The sequence below is a fragment of the Ornithorhynchus anatinus genome, chromosome 19 (assembly GCF_004115215.2).
Source record: "Ornithorhynchus anatinus isolate Pmale09 chromosome 19, mOrnAna1.pri.v4, whole genome shotgun sequence".
NCBI classification, from domain to species: domain Eukaryota; kingdom Metazoa; phylum Chordata; class Mammalia; order Monotremata; family Ornithorhynchidae; genus Ornithorhynchus; species Ornithorhynchus anatinus.
Window position 1 is genome coordinate 8,590,873 of NC_041746.1, and position 26,396 is coordinate 8,617,268.

Sequence of the window (26,396 nt, forward strand, 5' to 3'; positions counted from 1 at the left end):
TTTTCCCCAGTACTGAACCACACCGCTTCCGAGTGCATCTTCACCATGGATTTCCTTATTTTGCAAACACACAGCAACACGAAAGATTCTGAGAGCCTCCCGGTGGTTGCAAATGACGCATCGAACGCAGAGTAGCCTCCTTTGCCAGACTCCTTTGGAAAGCCTGAGTTTCTCCAGTGTTCGCTCCCTGAAATAAAGAGTAGGTGGCATAGTGGAAAGAGTATGCGTTTGGGAGTCGGGGATCTTGGGTTCTAATCCCAGGATTGCCCCTGGCCTGCTGGTGACCTTGGACAGGTCATTTAGCCTCTCTGTACCTCGGTTTCCTCATCGTTAAATAGGGATCAGTTACCTGCTCTCCCTTCCTTTCAGATTGTTATCCTGTGTCGGAAAGAGGTCGTGTCCGCTCCGATTATCCTGTATTTACCACAGCGGTTGGAACACAGTAAGCACTTAATAAATACCATAACCAACTATTTTCTTAGACAGTATCTGTGACTAGAATTTGGCTAAGACACTAATGGAAAATGATCCATTTGGTATTCATAGGGACAAGCCGTTCCACTTTTAATTCTTCCTTCCATACAAAAGACACAATGGTGGCTTTCGCTCAACTTGGCTACTCCAGTCTTGTTTTTTCCCAATTTGTAGCATGAGTGAAGTTCTCTAGGCTTAAATCTCCCGTCAGTTAATGACCAGCTGCTTTGGGGATTTTACCTCTCACTTTCACCTCTTTCAGTTGAGAATTAACTGGCCAGCAAGTCGATTCCCTGGGTAACCATTTGATCTTTTTTTTTAAAAAAAAAAAATCACATCCCATAATGGCTCTGCAAAGTACTTTGTTTTTATAATGATGACAGACCTACTCTGCTGTCATTACTGAGGTTAGGGACAGTTGTCTAGACAGTAAGGCACAGCCCCTGTAGCAAGAAATTCAACGTTCTACCTATTCCCCTTGCCTTGACTTCCTGTTTAACCCCAGGCAGTTCATATAACCTTTCTTTGCCTCGGTAAATCATTTGCACAATTCAGTGTGATAATACCTACTTCTCAGGGGGTGCTGTAGGGCTCAATTAATTAATGTTTATAAAATGCTTTGAAATTGTTGGATAAAACTGCTAAGTAAGTGCAAATTATTATCATCATCGTAAATACTCTTATTTCATACATGGCCAGAAGCATTCTCCCGAGATTGAATCATGATTATTCCCTTCAAAGTCTGGCACTACTCCTTAGCGTTATTACTTGGGTTCTGGGAGTCTGTACTGGTTGACTCGGTAGTTGTCAAAATCTTTACTCTCTGAAATGCTGCATTCATACCCATAGAGAGTGTTTCTTATTTTTCTTCCTTATTGCTTATTATAAAGATTGTAGCCACAGACTAGAACTCATAACCTTCGCAGTTCAGCCTTAGTCATAAAGGCTATAATTTTCAGATTAAATGAAAAAATAAAGGTAGCAGATCTCCTTTTCCATCTTCAATCCCTCCTTACTACATCCACCAAGACGTTAAAAGTGTTTGATCCGGTACCCTGTGATACTGCTTCCATCAGATTGTGAATTTCTTCTTTGGTAGTGCAGTTTTTTTCCCCAATTTAATTTTCAATTACAATATTACTGAGGCTGCTCAGGATTTGTAAGGAGTTTTCTTAGAATGGAATTCCAATATTCTAGAATAAATGTCCAGGGAATAGTAGGAAAGGTTGAGTTGGTACTTCATTCACTCTGTATTTAAACAATAAATATATTTAAATATTTAAACAATTGTCCCTTAGTAAGATGTCAGATTGTAAATGCCTTGTGGGCAGAGGTCGTATCTACCGAAGCGATTGTAACAGGATTTATTGCACTGTACTTTCCCGAGCATACAGAGCAAGGAACTAAACACAGTAAATGCTGAGTTGAAGCAGTTTGGCCTAGTGGATGGAGCACGAGGTTGGGAATCAGAATCCTGACTCTGCTGTTTGTCTGCTGTGTGACCTCAGGCAAGTCACTTAACTTCTCTGTGCCTCATTTACCTCATCTGAGATATGGGGGTTAAGACTGTGAGCCCTGTGGGGGACAGGGACCGAGTCCAACCTGAATGACTTGTTCCTACACCCATGCCTAGTACAGTGCCTGGGCACATAGTAAATGCTTAAAAAGTACTATAAAAAAGTACCGTTGATTGATGTCGCCTTCTCGAGAGCAGGGATCATGCCTACCAACTTTACAGTACTCTCCCAAGCACTTAGTAGAATGCTCTGCACGTAGTAATTGCTCAAAAAATGCCACTGATTATTCAACGGGTGAACCACCTCTTGTAAATTAAAGCAGAAGTGGCTTCATGGCCCTGTTCGTCATACACAGGAAAGGCTTGTAAATGAAAGACTACAAACTATCATTTAAGCCCGTTAGGCTGGAGACTTTTAACAAAATTTTGCTCTGGCACTCTGTCAAACAAGGAATTCTGCCTGTTCTACCCCTTCATTTTTCCCGCTTCACATTTTATTCATTCATTCATTCATTTATTGAATCATAGTTATTGCGAGTTTACCGTGTGCAGAGAACTGCATTAAGCGCTTGGGAGATTACAGTGCAACAATAAACAGATATGTTCCTTGCCCACATATAGCTTACAGTCCCAATGTGTGACTACTGTATTTAATATTCTTCCTATATCAGGGATCCAATAGAAAATTCAGATGAAACAATGCCAGGAATATAATTTCAATCCCTTCCCTATACCTTCCCAATGGCTATAGCCTACATTTAAACTAGCTATGAAAGGTATACTAACAAATTAATTGACCACCCACCGCTTTTGTGTTTTCAGACCCTCATCCTTGATTGAAAGTTCTATCGGAACCTAAAATTCAGGATTAATGGCCTTATTCCTGTGAACTTTACAGTAAGTGTCTGATTTTAAAGGCACATATTGGTTTCTACCACAAAGGCTTGATATTAAGTTTCCTCTGCTGCTATAGGGAAAAGAGATAGAAGTTTCAGACCACCCACTGAGCACAGACTTGCTGTGGTATTTAGGGATATTTCTGCATTTAATGATAAAAACAGAAGGTAATTCAAGCACATTTTTGCACGTGTGTCCAAATTTGAAGACACGAGGTCCTCTTTGCAAAATAGTTGAAAGTTCTTGATGCCTGCAATGCAAAGTTAATTCACAAAAACCAGGGTCAGCATTCCAGAAATTTTATGTTTTTCATATGCAGTATTTCCCTAAACGCATCTTAATTTTCTTGCTGGATTTTTTTTCCCCCATGGTTTCTTCCTACCAACTGGAAGGAATCAGTGAAACAGCCAAAGAAATGGATTAATCAGTTCAGGTGCATGAAAATTACATGTTCTCTCTGACTTGGTGAAGCATGGGAGAGGACAGCTGAAGCAATGAGTACATTGGAGCCTTTCAAAACTACAAATGGAATTCTCCAAATCCAGATAAAGGTTTAATATAGAATAAAAAGAACTGAGAAGAGAGTCCCAGAGTTCTCTTTTTAAAAATGCACTACTTTCAAAAAATCAAATCAACAAGAAGTCACCCCACTCTGGGGCCTCAGTGACCTCATCTGTAAAGTGGGAATTAAGACTGTGAGCCCCGTGTGGGACATGGACTGTGTCCATCCCGACTAGTTTGTATCTACACCGGTGCTCAGTACAGTGCCCGGCACATAGTAAGCGCGTAGACAATATCATTAAAAAAAGAATAGGATCTGTGACATTTTCATTCTTTAGATTAACAGAAAAGTCGGGAGGAAAATGAAAAAGAATAAAGTTGAAACATCCACCCATTCCGCTTTCCCAGGAGTGTGTACTTTTATACCGCGTTGTTACTGGATAGAATTCTGCCATTATTTGGCTACATAATAACCCCCTTTGTTTATTAAAAAAAAAAAAACCTTTCATCTCACAGGTATTAAAGTACATTATGGACATTAACACAATCATCACTATAGCCCTAAGACGGAAGGGGGTGTCATGTCTGTACAAGTAACTCATTGTGCTCTTTTGTTGAATGCTTTTGTAATCCTGGGAACTCATCCTCTTTGGTTTTCAGTTTTGTTCTTCTCAAATGCCACTTTTTTATGGTATCTGTTAAGCGCTGTTTCAAACACCATTCTAAGCACTGGGGTAGGTTCAAGTTATGAATAATAACGGTGGTTGTTAACCGCTTACTATGTGCCAAGCACTGTCCTAAGTGCTGGGGTGGATACAAGCAAATCAGCAGACAAGTGGCAGACCTGGGATCGCAAACTAGGCCCTCCCGACTCCCGGGCCCACGTTCTATCCACTAGGCCACGCCGCTTCTCGGGTCAGACAGGGTCCCTGTCCTGCTCATAACCTAAGTAGGAGTAGGAGCTATTTGGTCCCCATTTTACAATTGAGAAAACGGAGGCGCAGAGAAGTGACTTGCCCAAGATCAGATAGCAAGCAGTTGGCAGAATCAGGATTGGAACCCAGGTCCTCTGACTCTGAGGCCCATTTTCTTTCCACTAGGCCGTGCTGCTTTTCATTCTTATTTGCATATGACAGGGAGGGGAAAAACATCAGCTCCTTCCTCACTACACGTTTTCGGGACGGACCGGAATTAAGTTCGGTCAGTTTTATTCTCGGTTGCTTTTTATTTTAGCTTAAACCACAGCTATCACTAAAATTCTCGGTTGCAGAACTCATTCTACCAAAACGTTTTCACCCATCCCGTGCCACACACGTAGAAACGTACTGGATGTCTATACTTTTACCACTGTGGGTGCCGGGGATAGAGCTGTGGGATTGGTAAAACTCTGAGTTGAGCCTAAATGATGTCAGAAAGCATTTCCAAGGGAGGCTCGCCCCCTGAACTATTGCTCAGAAAGCTTATTCTTCCCACAGTGTTGTTGGCATGTTATTTAACTGGGAATGTGCACGCTCGAGAAACCAAGTGCAGATGTGAGGACTTAGTTTGAGTGGAAGCCTTCTGGCTCCTGCTTTTACAGATCGAGGATGATCGGCTCGCTTCCCCGTCCTGGGGCTGAGTTTTCTCTCTTCTCCTCTCCTCCTCTACGGGGTATGCCCGGCTAGAGGATACCAGCCCTTGTCTCTCAGAGAAGGGCTCACGCTGAATGGCCTTCAGAGGCGGTGGGCGAAGCCAGCTCGAGCCGAGGCAGAACCCTGCCACGATTCCACACCAGCCAGCTCTTTCCTGCTCTGCTCTCCTGCTACTCTGTTAAAAGTCAAACCCCTTTTTGGGTCTGCAAAATCCCCCAAATTCGGCCATGAAGAAGAAGTGGTAGGGACAGAGTGTCTGCCTTAAAGGGAAGTCGCGCTTGAGGGGAAGGAGTGGTAATTCAGTCTTCTGGGCTGAAAGCTCGTTGTGGGCAGAGCACGTGTCTATCAGCTCTGCTATATTGTACTCAGGCAGACCGTCAATCATATGTACTGGGTGGAGAGCACAGTACTAAGTGCTTGGGAGAGTACAGTAAAACAACCGACACATTCCCTACCCATAACATACTCTCCCAAGCACTAGTACGGTGCTCTGAATGCGCTAAGTGCTCAATAAAGAAAATTGAGTGATTGATAGTATTGAGCACCCGTTTAGCATAGCATACAATTCTAAGCACCAGGTATATTATGTACCTGATGCCAGCCAGTATCTCATACCCTCCCTAGCTAGGAGTAGGAGAAGGTCCAAGGACAGTCCACCTTTTTTGCTGGAAGCTTTACAGAACATCCACCAGGTGTGGTCCCTGCCCTCTAGGAACTTACATTTTACAGTGACCGGACACTTGTGTTTTATAGAACAGTGCTAGTCCTCTAGGAATTGTTTTTATTCTAAAGGATAGTATCAGAATAATAAGAAGAAGAATAGTATTTGCTAAGCACATACACAGCAGGCAAGTGGGAGAATTGCAAATAGAACCCGGGTTACTACTGAAGGTGAGATTTCAGCCATGTGTTGAAATGTGTTTGAAAAGATCAATGTGACCAACCAGCACCTTCTACAATATGTGCGTGCTGCTGATTTTCTTATGTATACTGTCTATGGGTTTTTTGGTTTTTTTGGCTATTCTGCCAGTTGGTTGCACGGCCTTCTTAAATGCTTTGCGTTGTCTCTAAACCCTCCAGACCTATCAGACGATCCACAGTTTTGTTTCACTGTGACTTTAAAAATGTTTCCTCCATCCTCCCCATTTAAAGTTCTCCCTACTTAGAAGTTCCCCTCATTCGTGAGCCCATTGCATGACGCTCGCTGGGATCTGGCAGGCGAAACACAAAAAGACATGCAGATGATGATTAATTGCTTCACGGAGACCTCACAGGGTGGAGTCAGCCCTGGACAATAAACCTAAGAGAAAACCACGGTTACATACTTGCCTGCAAATGGGGAAATTGTCTTCACGACCCAAGATTTTCATCGGCAGCACAGCGAGATGCAGTCCCTGAATTTTCTTATTTGGGTGAGAAAAGTCTCTGGAGGAACGTAGGATTTTACTTGATATCGGTCTTCGGGCTAATTGTTAGAGCCCTATGCTGATTTTGCAAGAGGATCATGGTCATTTGAATATTTTTGGAGCTGCACTTTTAGATTCCAGTAATCAGCATTAAGCAGTTCCTCAATGACTATGCCAAAACTCTTAGCCTATGGAATTCAAAGAGTGTCCCGGGGGCCAGAACTGCATTCTAATACAGCCAGAAGATCCCTGGTTGCCTCTTCAAGCCCGCAGCATGTATATCGAGATCCAAATGCTGCCATATTAAAGGTGATCAAAAAGTCCCTGGGCATTTCTATGCAATTCTGCTTTGCCCTGACTTACTCCCTTTGTTCTTCCCCCCTCCCAGCCTCCCTGGAAGCCCTCATGTAGGTATCTGTACTTTATTTGTGTTGATGTCTGTCTCCCCGGCTCTAAACTGTAAGCTCGTTGTAGGCTGGGAATATGTCTGCTTATTGCTGTATTGTGCTCTCCCAATCACTTAATACAGTACTCTGCACACAGGAAGTGCTCAACAAATACGACTGTATGAATTCAAAACTTGGGAAGGCACATGCATGGCTTCACATCACATATCTGTAGTTTTCTCCAGTTATTAGCGATAATGGTACAAAGAAGGGTTAGTCACTCTTTTTGCCGGTGTTTTTGGTTTCTGATTTATTTTTTCATTTCAGATGTCTTTGTTTTTGTTGCTGTTGTTTGTTCCAGGCTTTAAGTAGAGAAGCAATGTGGTCTAGTAGTCAGAAGGACCTGGCTTCACTGAGCTTCCCTATACCTGAGTCACCTCACCTGTATTATGGGAGCTTAGATTGAGAGCCCCATGTGGGACATGGATTGTATCCAACCTGATTAGCTTGTATCTACCCCAGTGTTTAATACAGTTACCGACATGTAGTAAGTGCTTAACAAATGCCATTTAAAAAAAGTAAGAAAGGGGCCTCATCATCTTTCACCTGGGAAGTGAGAAGCATAAGGGGAATTTAAGGAGAAAGAGACAATTCAGTAGAGATATGTAATGTGCAAAAGAGATTTTTGTGAGAAAAATGGTCATGACAGGAGGTGAATCAGAGCTGAAAAAATAAAAAAATTATCACTACCAATATCAACCATATTTATTGAGCTGCTTGTGCAGAGCGCAGTACTAAGCTTCTGAGTTTAACAGGCACCTAGTGTGCATAGAATACTGGACTCTTGGAGAACACAAGAAGAGACACAGTCCTTGCCCACAAAATGCTTATGATTCAAAAGAGGAAGGTGGTTGACAGAAAGAAATGAATGGTAGTGAATCATTAATAGAGGTGACCCAGAGTTCTTAATGCAGGAACAGAGATGTTCTGTAACAGTGCACTTATTTTCAGACCAAGGGGAAACTAGATAAACACCCTATCTATCCTTAAATACTTTAAGGGAAGATAGGTGGCTATGGGATTAAGCCGTAGCTGTACCTGGATCATTTATTTGCACTTAAGTGGACAAGGTATTTTTCCTCCGAAAGCTGATCACTCAAAATAAAAACAAGAATATGAACTAAGAGAGGACAGAAGTCCCTGAAGAACAAAGCAAGCCAATTACTCAGACCAAGGACAAGAGGACCAAAACAGCAATCCCAGCCCCTTCCCCCCAGCAATGCAATTAGACTAAAAGGTTTGCCCACTTCCCCTTCCTGTTTATTCAATCTCATTGCCTCCTAAGATATCACATATCACAAAGAAAAAATAACTATTTGCCTTCAATGGGAACCTACTCAGAATTTCTTCCCAAACTCAAATGTTCATGCAACCAAAGCATAAAAGGAAGAGAAAAACAACACAATTGTTTCTCATTAGTCCAGAACGTCCTTGATCAAATTATTAGTAATAATAATAGCAGCGGTATTTGTTAAGTACTTATGACATCCTGGGCACTGCAAGACATGCTTGGGAGAGTGCGATGTAACAGAGTTGTTAGACACGCTCCCTGCCCACACCAAGCTTACTTATTCCAGTTATATTCTGGTATATCCTTATTCATCTGGCTACTCACTACAAGAAGTGAGGGAAAAATAAAATAATGGAGAAATCTTAAAAGACCTTCATTAATTAGGTGTCCTAAATGAAAATGTGTCACTCCTTCAGGTAGACTTTACCAAGGCTGATTTTTTTGTTCATTTCAAATAAGTATTCTTTATCAGAGTGGTCTTTCGTCTGTCAGTTTCTCAGTCATCTTGACAACCTCTGATATAGCCGGCTACTCTAGCAGCTCTTTCTTTTACTGGCCACTTTCAAATGTGTTTTTACTGGGTGTTCAGTGCAATAGCCCATGGTAGTTATGAATTTGAAGAATGTCATGGTAAACCACAGACCTCCTCCTCCCACCTACAACCCCCTCTCAGCTGCCAATTGCCTGACATGTTTTAATTAATGAGCAAGCCACTACATTGTGCATTCTCTGTCCAGTCTTCTCTGGAGAATTCTTAGGTCAGATTTGGAAAATTCGGGCCTGCACTTTCTGAGCCAACAGTTGGTGAAAAATGTTGCCGTCAGGTTATCCAAAGGGAAGCTAATATATTCAAAAAAGACTGGACCCTCTTCTTAAGTTTAAGGAGAAGCAGGGCTTTTTTTATGGTACTTGTTAAGCGCTACTGTGGGCCAGACACTCTACTAAGCTCTGGGGTAGATACAAGCTAATCCAGTTGGCCACAGTCCACGTCCCACATGGAGTTCAGTCTAAATCCTCATTTTGCGGATGAGGTAACAGAGGCATAGAGAAATGAAGTGACATGCTCAGGGTAAAAACAGCAGGCAAATGGAGCAGGCAAGATTAGAACTCAGATCCTTCTGACTCCCAGGCCTGTGCTCTATGTACTAGACCTCTCTGCTCCTCTTAATGTTTGGGTCTACTGCTCATTACCTTGGAATCTGTGAATAGAGGTCTGGAAACAAGAAATTCTCCATCGACCCAGAGGACTATTCACACATCTCCCCATCTAGACTGTACGTTTCTTGTGGGCAGGGAACATGTCTACAGACTCTTCGATTGTACTCCCCCAAGCATTTAGTACAGTGCTCTGCACACAGTTAGCATCAAATATCACTGGCTTATTACTGACATTCTGGCTAAGAGGGAAAACACACTCAAGTGGGACCAAAGCATTTTTAGAAGTCGGGGGTTTTGGCTCCTCAGACTCCCTTGTTCCCCTTTCTCCCCTGAGCCTCTGTAGATGGGAGAGATGCAAACGGTCACTTCTCCCAAGACAAATAAAACTTGGCCCTGCAACCATTTTGGAAGTTTCAGCAGGAGAGGACAGGAACTCTTGCTGTTCTCCAATAGCACTGATGCTATTTCATTCTGAATAATTCCAGGAAGGGTAAGCTAGCAACAGTAGAGCTGGGAGTATAGCTTTCTCAGGGTAGAGGTATTGGGCTGGCAAAAAGGGAGTGTCTGGCTCATCTGTAGAGCCAGCTGACTGATAGTGGGGATATTCAGTAAGAAGATGTGAAGCACCGTGGCCTAATGGCAAGAGCACAGGAAAGAGGGGCCTAGGGTTTGTTCTTGTTTATTGATGGTATTCGCTACAGTGCCGGGCACATTCATTCATTAATGTGCGCTTGCTAGGGTAGGTTCGAGATGATCAGGGTGGAAGCAGTCCATGTCCCACGTGGGGCTCACCATCTTAACCCCCATTTTACAGACGAGTCTGCTAAGACCTGGAGAAGTGAAAGGACTAGCCCGAGATCACACAGCAGACAAGTGGCAGAGCTGGGAGGAGAACCCAGGCCCTTCTGACTCCTAATCCAGGCTCCATTATTTGCCTGTGACCTTGGGCGAGTCGCTTAACGTCTCTGTGCCTCCGCCGCGACAGCTGTAGAACGGAGGTTAAATACCTCTTCTTCCTCCTACTTAGACTGTGAGCTGTGCGTCAGGTGGCGACCAACAACTATCTACTCCAGCCCTCAGTACGGTCCTTCACATATAGTAAACAAATACTACAGTTAAGATTGTCCATGCCTCAAACCTCTTCCATCTCTCAAGTAAGAGCGCTTCAGATCACCTCCTTAGAACGCCTCTTTTCTTGCTACACTCTAATCTCCACTCATCGCCACCGATTGGAGCTCGTCTAGGATAGCGTGTGATCTACGGCCAACCCTGTCACAAATATTGGTTACAGTACATTCTCTCAGATATACATATCGCTAACTTGGCAACATAATATTTTGGTCTCTATGGTATCACTCCATTGTGTGCATGAACATTGGCTACGCAGCAATGTCTTTTGCATTTGAGCTGGGGGGGTAGCGAGGATATGGCAAATCGCCGAGTGCGTGGAGGAAAGCGAGAGGTGCCACTGAAAATGATTTCAAGCTTTTCAAGTAGTCAGATATTAGATACATGTTAACTCTAAGGTTTTGCATAAATTGAGGTACGCATTCGGTAACTTCAAAAGTTAAAGAAATCGGGTATATTTCATTGACCACTTTGCCGTCTGCAAGTGTCTCTCCTGTGACGGAGTCTCCCCTAGGGAGCTGGAACTTTAGCACAGTCAAAGGTCAAAATAATTCCCCAGAGAAAACTCTGACTCATGGCTTTTTCTTGGCTCTCTAGGAGGTTTCAGAAACGGGCTGGCTATCTTATGTGGGAAATGAGAGCCCGTTAGACACAAAGGCTCTTCTGTCCACTTCCCAGTCACCCAGAGAGAAAGGGCTTTTACCTAATCAGTTATTTCATCTCAGACGATGCCTTCATTTTACTTATCAAGGCTTTGTTATTCATCTGGCTCTAATTTGCCACTCTTTTCCTCATTGAGATGTGATAAAGGGTAAAAAATAAAAAGCGAAGGAGCCTTCTCTCTCTATGATGATTTATAGTATTTGAAAAAATGATAGTTTAATTCTATCAGGGAGCACCTATGGGCAAAATACCGGATTAAACACACAGGAGACATGATCCTTACCCTCAAGCTCATGGTCAAGCGAGTAAGGCGGGTATTAAAATAGATTTCAGATAAGGGAAGCAACCAAGTATAAGAATATGTACATAACTGCTATCTGGAGTGAGCATAATGATTTCTTTGGATTTTACAATTTACAAATATGGCCTCCAGTCACACCAAGGACTACAGCTTTCCTTTTCAGGTAATTTGCGGGCAGAGGAGGGTTGAAATAAAACATATATGCATAAATGGGACTTTGGAAACAGTGGGTTTGAGTCCGTGACCGCTCAAAACTCCAACTTGGATTCTAAATGATCACAGATTGAATAGACTTTTATTGTGATTTCACCATTCATTTTGTTTGATGAAACAGAGCGGCTCCATTTTCCACAAGCCCAATTTCACTATTTTCAATGTTACTACAAGTCCGTGCAGAGATAGCATCTTTTTCCAAAATAAAATCACTCTCTGCAGCGTTGATGCTGACTGCATATTTAAACCATGGTGATAATCCTCAGGAATAGGTCTGGTAGTTGAACCACCAGGGAACCTGGGACATTTCTGCCCTTCCTCCATGAAATGGTATTCCAAGGACGCAAAGCTGCCCTGAAGGATATAAAAGATGAATATACCTGCCACCCCCGAATTAAATTGCAATTCTCAGGTGCAAATCTTTGAATATTGTTTCTAAAAGTAGACCAGCCCTCCATCTCATCTAATTCTTTTCATTAGCATTTGAGATACTTTCTCACTTGATTGGAAGCTTGTGTGTACAGAGCACTGAACTAAAGAGGGAGAAAGTTACACAGAGGAAGAACAACATGGTGAATTCAACTGTCGATTCAATAAATGCAATTTTAAAAACTGCAGATCAGATGGTATCTGGAGCACGGCATCTTCCAGCAACGTGGCCTAGTGGCTAAGAGCATGGGCCTGGGGGTCAGAAGGACCTGGCCTAATACCAGCTCTGCCACTTGTATAACCTTGGGCAAATTGCTTCGCTTGTGGGCCTCAGTTGCCTCAACTATAAAATGGGGATTAAAAATGTGATCCCAATATAGGACAGGGACTGTGTCCAACCCGACTATCTTGTATCTACCCCAGAGCTTAGAAGAGTGCCTAGCACATAGTAAGTGTTTAAATACCATTATTATTACTGTTGTTCCTGGTCAAAATGCTATACCCTTCTCTAGGTTAGAAAGGTTATGTGAGCTTCTCTCCATCCTTGGCCCCTTTGAGGACAGGTCTTTATTGATGGTGATCATCAAGGGAGAAAGATCCCCCCAGGATAACACAGAGTTGAATTCTTTTCTTAGAAAGAGATGGATGGGTATCTGTGTAAATGGGAGAGAGAGGGACAGAGGGAGACAAAAGAAGCGCCTGGAAAGAAATTGGTGGTCAGGGGTTGTGTAGTGGATAGAGCACGGGCCTGGGAATCAGAAGGTTGTGGGTCCTAATCCCAGCTCCACCGCTTGTGTGCTGTGTGACCTTGGGCAAGTCACTTTACTTCCCTGGGCCTCAGCTATCTCATCTGTAAAATGGGGATTGAGACTGAGAACCCCATGTCAAGCTGATTTGCTTGTATCCACCTCAGCACTTAGTACAGTAAGCACTTAGCACACAGTAAACGCTTAACAAATGCCACAGTTATTATTAATAATGGTATTTACTGAGCAATAATTTTAATGGTATTTGTTCAGGGCTTACGATGGGTCAAGCACTGGGTTTCCTAAAGACTTTTTTCAGTGCTTAAGAAAATGCAAAGAAGGATAGACATTTTCCAAGCCCAAGTCATGAGGTAGATAATTGGGAGTTTATTATGTTCGAATTAATTCTTAAGGTTTTGTGGCCGAAATCAGACAACATAGATGATGAATGTAAGCTAGAAGGTGGTATCACCGTTACTGTCATCATGCTTTCTGCCAGCACCGTGAGCCATAATTCTGGGCTCAGACACGGGCACAGCGTATTTTGGAAAAAGACCATTGCAATATCACAATCAATAATTGCATTCTACAGAGGCTGGGGAATTTCCCAAGAGATCTCCGGCATTAGGTTGCCTCAGAGATCCAGCCAGAACCACTTTTGTGAGACTAGAAAAGATCACAGCAAACTATGGCGTTAAAAAAAGCTACATTATGCAGGCATAATAAAATCACCTGTGTGATAATTTGCTGGATTTCCTTCTTCGCCAAAATGCAGCCTCTTAAAGAGCTGATCAAATATCCCTCTCTGGCGTTCGTGACACTGATATTTTTAAACAAAGTAAGCAATCAGGAAGAAGGACAGTCAACGGTATATATCGTTTTAATTAATACTAACCTATTTTTATTACATTTTTTGATTTCTAACAACGGTGTAACACGATACATAAAGCTAGGAACAAAACCAAACATTCAATTCTTCAATCTGAATTAATCTATCTTTATTGAGCTTCTCTTGGGTGCAAAGCACTGCCAAAGAATCTTAGGAGCATACCAAATTTGGCAGACTATAAAAGGACAAGGTCCCTGCCCTCAAAGCACCCCTCTAAACTGTAAGGTCATTGTGGGTGGGGAATGTGTCTACCAACTCTGTTATATCGTAGTCTCCCAAGTGCTTAGTACAGTCTTCTGCACACAGTAAACCCTCAATAAACATGGTTGATCGATTGAAGGAGCTTCGAGTCTAATTGTCTATGATTGCTGGTGTTATGGGGGTAGTTACTGAAACTTTTATTTTTTCCCCGCTCCATTTTTTAATGGGCTCCACTCAGCTGAGAGGGTAACAGAGATGGGGCAAGAGCAACAGGTAAACTTTCAAGTATTCTATCAATCAAGAGGAATTATCCAAATTGCATGGGACACACCACTGATATTTAAGAATCTGGATGGTTTCTGAACTTTCTAGCCTTCCCCCCGCCCCCCCCAAAACAGAAATTAGAAAATTTCCAGAGGCCAATTGGCATTGTCCAAATGCCTCTGCCAAGTTTCTTAAAAATCCAATTCTTAAAATTTGAAAAGAGTGGAAGAAGGGGTTATTTGTTTATTGGCTCAGCAATGACACTACAAACATTAGATATGGAAAAAATCGATTCAGGATTTTACTTAATTGCCAGTAATCCAGGTAGCCACAATTCTTGGAATAAGGATCCCGTATTATTTTTAAAATTGCACTGTGCTAGGTCTGCGAGGTTTTCTGCTATTCAAGAGAGACCAAAATTCAGTCTTTAGGGTTGTATTATACTCTCCCAAGTGCTTAGTACAGTGCTCTGCGTACAATAGGTACTTTAGAAATACAAGTGAATGATCGATAGGGCTAGGCATAGCCCTGTTGTGTGGGAAAACTGGTTTAATGGGAGGTGGGCAGGAGGAGAATGGTTTATCTTTGAAGATGACTGAGAAAGACGTTTCTTTTCATCTTTTTTTTACTGGACTGGGGGAAAAAAAGTAAACTCAACATCCAACAAGTTGATGAGGAGGATATTAATCTGCAAAATAATTCTCAAAGTCATTTTTGCTGGCGAAAATTGCCAAGGGGATTTGCTGCTCTGGAAAGTCTTTATTGCTTAAAACTTTGGATGTCTGCAGTTACTGGAAAATTGTGTGGCCTTTTCTTATCGCTTTTGTGTATCCCTTAAATTCAGAAATATAAGGAGGGTGTGGTTTTTCCCATTAAAAGCTGCTTCCAGCTAAACCCTCTTTATCATGCTAACAACCAAGGGCCTTGTGATAATAATTCCTGCTTGGCACCATCACAGTCAAGTTCACTTGAGTTAACATTTTCCTATTCTTATTCTATTCCTCTAAGGATAGTAAAAACATAGCATTTCTTCTAGGCACTCTTTTTTTTAATACTGTTCGGCTTTTATCTTAAATGAGACTGCAAGCAAATAATCCAAGAAAAGAGTGAGAGAACATGTAATTCTGTAGTCTTCCCAGAAAAAGAACAGCAAATCCACCCTTCTGATTCCTCAGTGAGTTCTCCTTCCCTTACACCTTTTTTTGTTCGTTTCTTCTGGCACTAGGTAAGGGAAGGCCAAAGGGGCTCAGGGACTGAGGACTCCCCCCACCCCCCCGCCCCCTAGATATTCCTGTTTTTACTTTGCTTTCTGGGTCTATCAAACTGACCAGGAAGTTTGGAAGGATTCTGGATGGCTTTTATTATCCTGTGTATGATGAATGGACAAACTTCAAGATCTTTGGAGGCCAATGGGATGGGACATCCTGTTTTAGTTGAACAGTTACAAGTTTTAGGGTTCTACCCAGCCCCCCCAAAGGGACTTTGGCTCCTGCCCTGTCCTCAAGTTTGTCATGGAAGAGTTGCCAACCTCTCCCCAAGAGCAAAAGCAGCAAGAAGGAGGAAGAGACTATGGAGATTCTCCCTTCACTCTTCTTCCTCATCAGCAACGTAACTACTATGGCTGCACTAAGTAGTTCACAGAGCTCTCTCTGAGGCATTTAGAAATATTCAATAGAAATAAAAGGACACGGTCTCTGCCCTTGCGGAAAATACTATCCCTTGGGTTGTTTCCAGGGCAGACGCTAGAAATGTGACATTATCTCTCTGATATCCTGCTGAAAGAAGCTTTGATCTCTGATGGCAGCAGTTACATTAACCATATACTAGCCACTGAGCTCTGCGCAGCGTAAGTGCTCAATACGATTGAATGGAGCCTCTTCCGTTGCCAGTGATAACAATAATAATTGTGGTATTTGTTAAGTACTTACTATGTACACACACTGTATTAAACAAGGCGATAAATGCAAGATACTAAAGTCCCACATGGGGTTCAAGGCCCAAGTAAGAGAGAACAGGTTTTGAATCCCCATTTTGCAAACGAGGGAAGTGAGTCCCAGAGAAGTTAAGTGACTTACTCGAGGCAGAGACGGCAGAGATGGGATTAGAACCCAGGTCCTCTGAGTCCTATGCTCTCTTCACTAGGCCACATTGCTTCCCTAATGAGGACGATGTTCTCACACAGGCTCTCTTCACCTACTCACTCTCAGTTTATGATGTCCCATCGTCAACTCTCCCACCCACTACCTTTTCTTCATAGCCTCTCCCTTCCCCTTTCAAATTTGCCAGATCACAGTTAATAAATATCCTGTAATCAAGATTGTAAAAGCACATTCCTAGAGCAGTTTTTCCAATAGTTTCACTCCTGATGATTCCTTCCCATCTGAATGAAAACTGGGGAATGAAAAAAATGCAGTGTCAAGTGCTTCACACTATTAGGGAAGAGGAACTCTCATTTCATAGTTATACAGCAGGCTTTGTGAAATCTAGTCTGGGCCACAAGCTGAAGATTTATTGAAGGATTAAGGATAGCATTCTTGCATTGCCTCATTTATGAAGAAAAATAGGACTCTTTGGAGAAAGAATAGGGTTAATAAAGTGAGCTGTTAATTTGGACAAAATATAACTCGGTGAAGTATGAGGTTATAGTCTCAGATGGAGAAATGGCATGGCTTAAATGAACAAGCAGGGCCCTGGGATACCTGAGTCGTAACACTGGCTACCACATACCTAGTGTGTGTCCTTGAGCGATCCACTTAACTTCTCAGGGCCTCCTTTTCCTCACCTGAAAAATGGGAGAGAAGCAGCTTGGCCCATTGGAGAGCGCACAGGTCCGGGAGTCAGAGGACCTAGGTTCTAATCCCTGCTCTGCCACTTGTCTGTTGGGTGACCGTAAATGAGACACTTCACTTCTCCGTTCCCCGATCTGCACTATGGGGATTCAGTGCTTGTTCTCCTTCCTACTAAAAAGACTGTGAGTCCCCTAGGGGGCCTTGATTAGCTTGTATCTACCCCAGCATTTAGTACAGTGTTTGGCATCTAGTAAGTGCTTAACTCCAAGGACATCTTTCCCATTCCAGATGTTGGATCTGTTGAAAGTCTCTCTGCTCTTCCTTAGTGGCATCCATTTCTCGTAACTTACCAGTTCCCAGAACGGTCCCATACCCACCCCATCTCCTCCCAATTCTCACCTCTTCCACGCTCTCTCTGTTCACCAATGCTTGCAGTCCGATTTCCCTACTGCAAATGCATCGTTTAGATTTTTTAAAACAACCCCCTTGCCTGGACCTTATGGATTACGCCGTTTATCGAAGACTATAGAATGTTCAGGAGGGGAGAGGGGACTGGAAATGATTGCATGGGCCAGGAATTCTTTAATGCTGTACGGTCAAAGCAGCTCACATAGTGAGGGACTCATGTTCTCCAAGCCAACAGACAACTACTTCACAGTGGACTTTCCTCAGTCATCTCTCATCTCGCCACCCGCCCCCAATCATCCTATGGGTACTTCAACATTTCCACGTGACCTATATACTTGGGTCCTCACCGAAGTAACTGGGTATTTGTTATCCTCTTCCACATACCCTCTCCCGTCAGCTTCGTCCAGCATTTTTAAAAGTATCTATCTTTAAATTCTTTACCCCTTTACCGGCCCTTGGACTTATAGTGACACCGGAACCATTTCCTCAAAATTATGGGATCTTCTGTTAGTGGAAAGAGCCCGGGCTTGGGAGTCAGAGGTCATGGGTTCTAATCCCGGCTCTGCCTTTTGTCAGCTGTGTGACTTTGGGCAAGTCACAACTTCTCTGTGCCTCAGTTACCTCATCTGTAAAATGGAAATTAAAACTGTGAGCCCCACATGGGACAACCTGATCACCTTGTATCCCCCCAGCACTTAGAACAGCGCTTTGCACATAAGCGCTTCAAAAATATCATTATTGTGATTTGGGCTATTAAAAAAGGGATTTTGTAGCTGTAACAGATAACCAAATTAGACAATTCCTGTCCTCGCTGGAGAATCACACACTAAGTTAAGGAGAGCGGGCATTTTACCCATTTTACAGAGGGAGAAGCAGGCACACAGAGATTAAGTGACTTGCCCAAGGTCAAACGGTAGGCCGTTGGCAGAACTGGAGATAGAACCCCGGTCTGCTGATTCCCAGTCCCATTCTCTTTCCGCTAGGCAATTAAAGCAAAACAAATAATCCGCAGTCCAACAGGAAGAAGATTTTCAAATGACAGACTTAAACATACGTGTGTGCGTATGTGTGTGTTTATCTATCTACTTATCTATTCATTTAGTTCTCTGCCCTGGTACGCATGTAAGAAGATGATCGCCGGTGAAAACTAATATCCCTTTGAGAATCAGGATGGGATCGAACCCAATGCTGATCTCAATAGCAGACGCTGGCATGGGGTGAAATTATTTTTCAAACTCCCTTGCTTCTCCTGGTAAAGTAGTTAGTGTTGTATTTTCATGCTAGAGGGAAAAAGTGATGAAAACTTCTTAACCCGAAGAAACAAAATCCTTGATTTGTTTCCAAAGTTCTGCAAAACAAGATCCCATATGTTTGGTGCTGAACTTCGTAGGGCAGGAGGAGATCAGATGATGCACCTTTTTGGTTCTTGTCCCTGTTTCCCATTATTTCCTTTTAGATTTCATCACGATCGCTGCTTTATTGGACCCATCAAGGCTTTGGGGGACACCATCCAATCTGAGACATTTATCATCAACCTTTGCAAAACTCAGATTTTTGACTCGACTTGAGGCCTTGTATGCAAACAGATTGCAGAGAAAGTTCTGGACAATGTCAGGCTCCAACAGTCAATTTTCTTGAGATCTAACTTTTATGCATTTCTCCTTTTATTGGGTAGACATTATGATTCGTTTTATAAGCAAAGTAAACAGCTTAGAAACAAATGAAAGACTTTCTTCTTTCAACTGTAAACTCAGGCACTCAAAATGAAGTTGGCAGGCAAGTCACACTGCAGAGAGGAGCGGCAGCCGAAGGACAAGATTTCCAAAAATTCTTGAAAATCCAAGTAATAGTGGGAATCGGTTCCAAACTGAACTTGTTGAGGCATGTGTCTCACGGAAAATACTGGGGATTTTTTTCCTCTTCAGAAAAAACGCAGAGCGTTTCTCTCCTTCTTGGTTCTGCTGAACGTTTAGCCATCAGTATGAGTTCTTGTTTGGGTGCTGAGAACGTGTCTCCGCACAGAGTGAGCTATCCTGAGCTCAAGGGGTAGGGTGTGATGTATCTAGAGGATGGGGTCTGAGAGGTGAAGAGCTGACATTTTGTGTTGAATTGGAGGGGTGAAAGCAGATAGTGCGGATAACTAAAGTTATATAAAAAGAGAATCAAGAAATGGCGACTGTCAATCAACCGTATTTGACTGTTTACTGTGTGCAGAGCACTGTGCTAGGCAGTTGGCAGAGTACACTATAACAAAATGGAAAAGTATGCTCCCTGCCCACGAAGAGCTTACACTACCCATATTAACGAAACAATTAGATTAGTCCTCATCTCTCTCTCTCTGGCTTTTGCCAGGTTAAATAAATGGCCCTGATCTTCAACTAAAGATTAAAGCAGCTTCCTTACAAAGGCTATTAGGTTTGAAGAAAAATTAATTCTTCCAGAAGACCATTTAGTACCCTGGTAAGACCCTTTAACTTCAGTAAATTACTTTGCCATTTACTTTAGTAGTAGTAATCCCTGATCTCTATCTGAAGAGCTCAAAGTAATGAAGACTGTAAGCTCCCTTTAGACTGTAAGCCCCTTTTGGGTAGAGATTGCATCTACCAACTCTGTTGTATTGTACACACACACACACCCATCATTTAGTGCTGGGCTCTGCTCACAGTAAGTGCTCAAGAAATATCAATGACTGAATCAAAATGAATTTTAAAACCTATAATTGATTGACAGGTGCCATTTCTTGATTCCTCTAGTGCTCAGAATAGAAAGGTTGGAACATTAGTGGGCAGGGAACATCTACCAACTCTTACGTTGCATTCTCCCATGTGCTTAGTACAGTGCTCTGCCCACTTTTCATTCATATTTATTGAGCACTTATGGTGTGCAGAGCACTCAGAGCACAATCTAATAGTAAACAGGCAGTTCCTCAGTGCTCAATAAATTCAATTTATTGACTGATGGAAGGTAGTATTTTATACAGCCTTGTGGAGTCTCTGATGTATGACCATCCCCAAAATGATCTTCTCTTTCATCAGCAATGAGATTCAATGAGAATCACGCTAACGGCCGATGAGTTAAATAAGCCCCTGTGCAACCGGTCCGCAGCTCCCTACTCAGTTTCATTCATCCCCAGAGGGAAGAGTTAGGAAGTGATACGATTGAGGAAGGACTTCAAGAAACTTTTGGTGTGTCCCTCTCTGGATTGCGTCAGGATGAGTTGCTTCAGAAGATGTTTGCTTTGGCTTTTCCCAGCCATCTCCGGGCAATCGAATGTAGCTCAGGAAACAACCCGTTACCTATGGTCCCCACCGGTTTTACTTAGTCTCTACATCAGATACTGGCCATGAGAGCCCACTTTTGTGACTACGTACACACATGCACAAGCATGCAAAGCTACACGGAGTTTACAGGAAAATCTGTATGTAATGTAACTTTAGAACTCAAATTTTCATTCTCATTCATGGAAGCCAAGCAAGAGAAACTGGATCTTTTTCCAAGCAAATCGAATTAACATTTAATTAGATTTCTTTAAAAAAAAAATTTAATTTGGGTGGTAGAACTGTAATTTAATTTTATGTAAAAACAAAAAAAGAATATGAATTAAGCTGTCTCTAAAATAAAGTCCATTGTGGAATAAATTTCAAGATTGAGATAGCTGATGGGCTCTATTTTTAATAGTGGAACATGAAAAATGATGGACAATTTGCACCCCAAATACATATAAATCAAATTATAAGGCATTACTGTACTGTTGATCTTGAACTGAGATTATACGCTCATATACGCCTCATATTGCACCAGTTAACAGCAGCTTCTGAAAAAACTAAGCAAACATTCAAGTCACCTGGTTAGGATCTCCTCTTATTTTATCAAAAAACTATTGCTGCATTTGAGCAGGATTCTCTGAGACTTAGGGCCCTTATCTTACCGGTCTTTGCCAAAGGCAGAAGGAGAGGCTAATTTGACCTGTTTTGTCTCAGCACTTACATTGCCAGTTACCAACACCAGGATGATGACGATGCTAATGGTAAGTGCTAAGTGTTAGTATAAACTCAAGACGGACACAGTTCCTGTCCCACAAGGGGCTCACAATCAATCCCCCTCTTCCAGATGAGGTAGCTGAGGCACAGAGAAGTTAAGTGACTTGCCCAAGGTCACACAGGCAGATGAGGGGCAGAGTTCAAGATCAGAACCCAGGTCCTTGCTCTATCCACTGGGCCAAAGTGCTTCTCCAGTGTTTCCATGCTCCAATTCAGTAAATATCGGCAAGATGACAGCCATCCAATTTAAGGCATTTGAGTTCCACTGTATCTCACTACATCTGACTCTACCCGCTGATCCCCTCAACTTGGAAGGAATTTTAAAAGAGAGCAGGGAGAGAAGCAGTGTGGACTCCTGGATAGAGCAAAGGACTGGGAGTCAGAAGGACCAGGGTTCTAATACCAGCTCCACCACTTGTCTGCTGTGTGACCTTGCGCAAGTCACTCAACTTCTCTGTGCCTCCGTTACCACATCTGGAAAATGGAGATTACGACTGCGAACCCCATGAGGGACAGAGACTGCATCCAACCTGATTATCCTGTAGCTCTCCCAGTGCTCATTACAGTGCCTGGCACATAGTAAAGACTGACATACCATTAAAAAAGAAAAACCACGTTGGACTCCGGTTCAGGCCTATCCCCAGATTCTTCATTTGTTAGCAAAAACCACCTTTGATTATTTTGTCATCTCCTCTTTTTCTTTGAGAACAGGTTTTCCAGATTTTAGGTATCTTTCCAAACACCCTTCTGCCATAGGGGCTAAGACACTACTTGCATGAGGGAAAAAAAAACGGTTAGTCTTGCCAAGTTTTATTTTCCCAAGTTCTTAGCAGGTATGCTCAAAGAGTATCACCAAAATTGCTTTCATTATCTTCTGAAGGGCAATTTTCAAGCTTCCCTGTACCCAAAGTCTCCCAGATATTATCTGTCACTTTAATTATGTCATTTCCACTATCATCAGTGCAATGGGATGCTTTTTAAATTAAAAAGCAAATGGTCACGCTTGGGCAAAAAGAAGTAAGAAATCCAGTTGACCCCTAAGAGAGGTAGGAAAGCACCTGCCTCTTTTTTTTTTAATTTAAAAACGACCTGTGGAACAGGGAAAGAATAGCACAGAAATCTGTTGCGCTTTCACCCCTCGGCCCACCATCAGGCCGAACACCAAAAGGCGGTTGCCGTCTCATGTGTGGAGGACCAGTTGATGTTTTTCCACTTCTTGGGAATCCAGGCAGAATGGTGATAACTGGCTTTCACGGCTCTCCCCAACAGATAAAAATAGGATGTTTTTTTAAGAGCTAAGGAACTCAGAGAAACAGCACACAAACACTCAGGACAATCCCAAATGGCCTTGGCTATTGCAAGCTAAGAGTGACCTGGCCCCTAGCCTGTCTCTAATCCTGACCTCTGCTCTTTGAGTTATATGAGATGAAATGCTTCTTCTCTGGCCAGCAGAACATGAGTACATCATGGAAATGCTTGGCCTTGAAGAGGGAAGGGAAGAGAAAAGGGAACAGACTGCGTGATCTAATAGGTCATTTCCTTTGTTCACATCTTTGATAAAAGAGGACATTCTGGGAAGTGCTTTAAACTTCATTATCGAACTTTCACACCAGCTGGAAGAGAAACACCCTGCCGTAAAGAGTTGGAAAAATGGAGATTTTGCTGGGTCTGAGGAGTGAGTGCAAGAGGAGGATTCTAGCTGACGCCAAAGAGGATGGACTTGGCCTTTAAATGCCTTGGCGTATATGCATTTTGAGGGTGGGGTTTAGGGGGAGGATGTGCTTTTGTTCCTATTTGCATTTGATCTCTTTGGATCCAGAGCGTCTGACTTTGGAACAGAGAGGAGGAGGAAATCTAGGCACTCTCTGAATAAAATGTAAACAAGCATCAGTAGTCTGAGGAGAAGGGGAAAAGCTGTTTGTTTTTTGTCTAAGCTGCCGGGGCTTGGGTTATGTTGGACTAGATGGAAACCAATCACTGTCAAAAACAACATTCCAAAGACGGGGGTGGGTGTCGGAATCAATTGAGAAATGAAGGAAAAGAATCTCAAAGTCTCCCATCCCCTCCAATCCACTCCACCCAACTATAGATACAAAAGAACGAGGAGCTCGGAGTCTCTTCCACTAGCCAGAACAAAACACACTGTGTAAAGATCAAACTCATTAAGTAGCTGTTCTGGTGGAGAATGCCCTTAAGAATGAAAAATTAAGATGTATTCAACACTCAACACCTACACACAAAAGTGCATAACCCAGATGAGCTAATCTTCAAGGCTGAAGCAGAAATGAGCTAATGTTGTTAGGGAATTGTATGCAAAATATGGCAAGAGATCAATAACAATTGAAAAGAGGGGAAGAGAAACAACCAGAGCTGCTCAGCTGCTAGCAATAAAGCAGCAGCCAGTTGCAAAAGCCATTAACCCTTTGTGGAACCGCTGGTGGGCTGGGCTAAAGCGGTGGAGTGTTGCTGTTTTAACAATCTTGCACACACCCGGGCTCCAACCTGGCAACGGATTTGGGATCCAGCTTATTTTCTCCAAGTGTTTTCCCCTTAGACCATAAGCCCTGTTGAGACAGGTACTGCATGTGATCTGATCCTATGAAATTTTCCTGCACCCCTCAGTACAATGCTTCGGAGCACAGTAAGCACTTGATAAACGCAGTTATTATTCTTATTCTGCAGCAAAGTAGTAAAATGCCGTCGTCGTCCTCCCCCCCCCCGGCCCCCGATGAAGCGGCACAGAGGAGCTGAGACCAGCTGATGGCTGAAACGACATCTCATTTTACGGATTCGAGAAAGAAATTGAAGATGAAACTTCCCAATAACCTAATTTTCATTTTTAAAAGCATGAAGTTGGACTCAGCAGCTAAGAAATTGAATTTGCGAGCTGTTAAATGTCAGAACTGACCTCTGGGAGTTTGAGGTGGGATGATGTGGTGAAGGGCAGGCTTCAGGTCATGTTTTATACAAGAAGTTTAATTGTTCTGGCTAAGAAGCAAAAGTGACTCATTGACTCAAAGTGGGTCTCTATCTCCCAGTACAGATTTTGAATGGGGGAGGATCCTGCTAGCAATAATATCTTAAAAGAATTGGACTAGCTCACTTCAGTATTTTAACTACTTCCCTCCGGATTCATTTGTTTTGGACACGTAGAGTTGAGATCAGTCCAATGATAGCAAAAAAACAGTGCCTTTGTCACTCTTTTTGAACCCCAGTGAGTCTTTTCACGGTGTTCAAGTCGAGCTTTTTTGGCCAAAGAAAATTTTATGCTATTGAGCCTTTACTAAGCCTTTTATTGAAAAACATTAAACACTTTATGGCTATGAGGATTGTAAAGTCATCATGACACCAAGTTTGTGGTATGGTATTTTCCAGTTGCATTTTCATTATTCTCTAAGATACTTTCAAGCTTCGAACAGATATGCACATTTTCAATCCGGCTTTAGATCGATAATGTCAAATGGTCACCCTAGGTCAGTTGATAGCCCAAAGAGGGAGAGTCTGGGATCTCTCCTGTATTTAGCGGCGTCCTCCTTGGTCTGATTGCCGGATCGCATCCACTACCTGCCACCCGCTTCAATCCCCGATTTAGTCTGAGCTACCGATACTGCTAATCCACCCATCTAAACTCACTCCTCCCGGGCTCGGTAACGGTCAGACCTCTTCAGAGATCATTTTGGCTACTAAGAGAGCCCTCATCGGTGTGGTGGAGAAGCAGCACTAACTGTACAAGTCGGAGGATTCCAAGGTGATGCCTAGAGCGAGGGAGATTTTTAAATAGCATTAGAAAGAAGCAGAGGTAAACATTAAGGGGAGGGGAGAAGGAGAAAGGAAGAGGCCACTTTGGAGTAGGAAGAGTATTTATTAAGTGCTTGCTAGATGCAGACTACTGTAAGCGGCACGGCTTAGTGGATAAAGCACCGGCCCGGAGGTCAGTAGGACCTTGTGCTAATCCCCAATCCACCACCCGTCTGCTGTGTGACCTTGGGCAAGTCATTTAACTTCTCTGTGCCTCAGTTACCTCATCTGTAAAATGGAGATTAAGACTGTGAGCCCCTTGTGGGGCAGGGACTGTATCCAACCTGATTTGCTTGTATCCACCCCAGGGCTTACTTCAGTGCCTGACACATAGTAAGCACTTAAATACTGTAATTAATCAGACACGATCCCTGTCCCTCAGCGGGCTCACACCTTGTGGTCAGGCATCGTGTCTACCGACTCCCTCACGGTACTCTCCCAAGCACTTCCTAGAGTCCTCTGCACACAATTTGCTCCCAGTAGAAACAAGATGAGGAAGATTGCCATCCTTATCACCATCTGGAGCCTGGTTCTCTCTAGAGTCAATCAAGTCTTCAACCATGAATTGAATGAATAATTTCAATGCTAATAATTATAATGATGTGGCCTCTGGAGGATGTACTATTCCATATTTTTAATTAAAATGTAAGCTACTGCGGGCAGTAATCGGTTCATAACATTTATTTTAGGGACCTGCGCAGTTAGACACTCTAGTCTTCTCTCCTTCAGAACAGTAACACTGGAGCCTCCTGGGACAATCATTCAATTGCATTTACTGAGCTCTGTACCAAGCACTTGGAGAGTACAATATAGCAGAGTTGGTAGATGTGGTCCCTGCCCACAAGGAACTTACAGTCTCGAGGAATCTCCGTAGTGGGGTGACAACTTGAATTCCAGGATGCCGGGAGAGAGGAAAACGATATGAAACCACGATCAGAAGCGTATTTTCTTCTCAGGGCAATTCTCAGAGTATAGGACCTAACAGTAGAAATGGTATTTATGGAGCACCCACTAAGTGTAAATGCCCTTTATTGAGCTTCAACACAAACTCATGACAGGTTCTCTGCCCAGAGGACCTTCAATCCAACCAGAGGTCATGGGTTCGAATCCCAGCTCTGCCACGTGTCAGCTGTGTGACTGTGGGCAAGTCACTTAACTTCTCTGTGCCTCAGTTACCTCATCTGTAAAATGGGGATGAAGACTGTGA

General features: G+C 42.8%; 1 long non-coding RNA gene across 1 annotated transcript in view; it reads left to right on the plus strand.

Moving 5' to 3' along the window:
* Positions 1-24,737, plus strand: part of LOC114805668 — a 51,290-nt gene extending 26,553 nt beyond the window's left edge. The window contains exons 8-9 of the long non-coding RNA XR_003753672.2: positions 370-442; positions 24,074-24,737. This is a non-coding gene — a long non-coding RNA (uncharacterized LOC114805668). The remainder of the gene's footprint in view (positions 1-369; positions 443-24,073) is intronic.
* Positions 24,738-26,396: the final 1,659 nt, after the last annotated feature.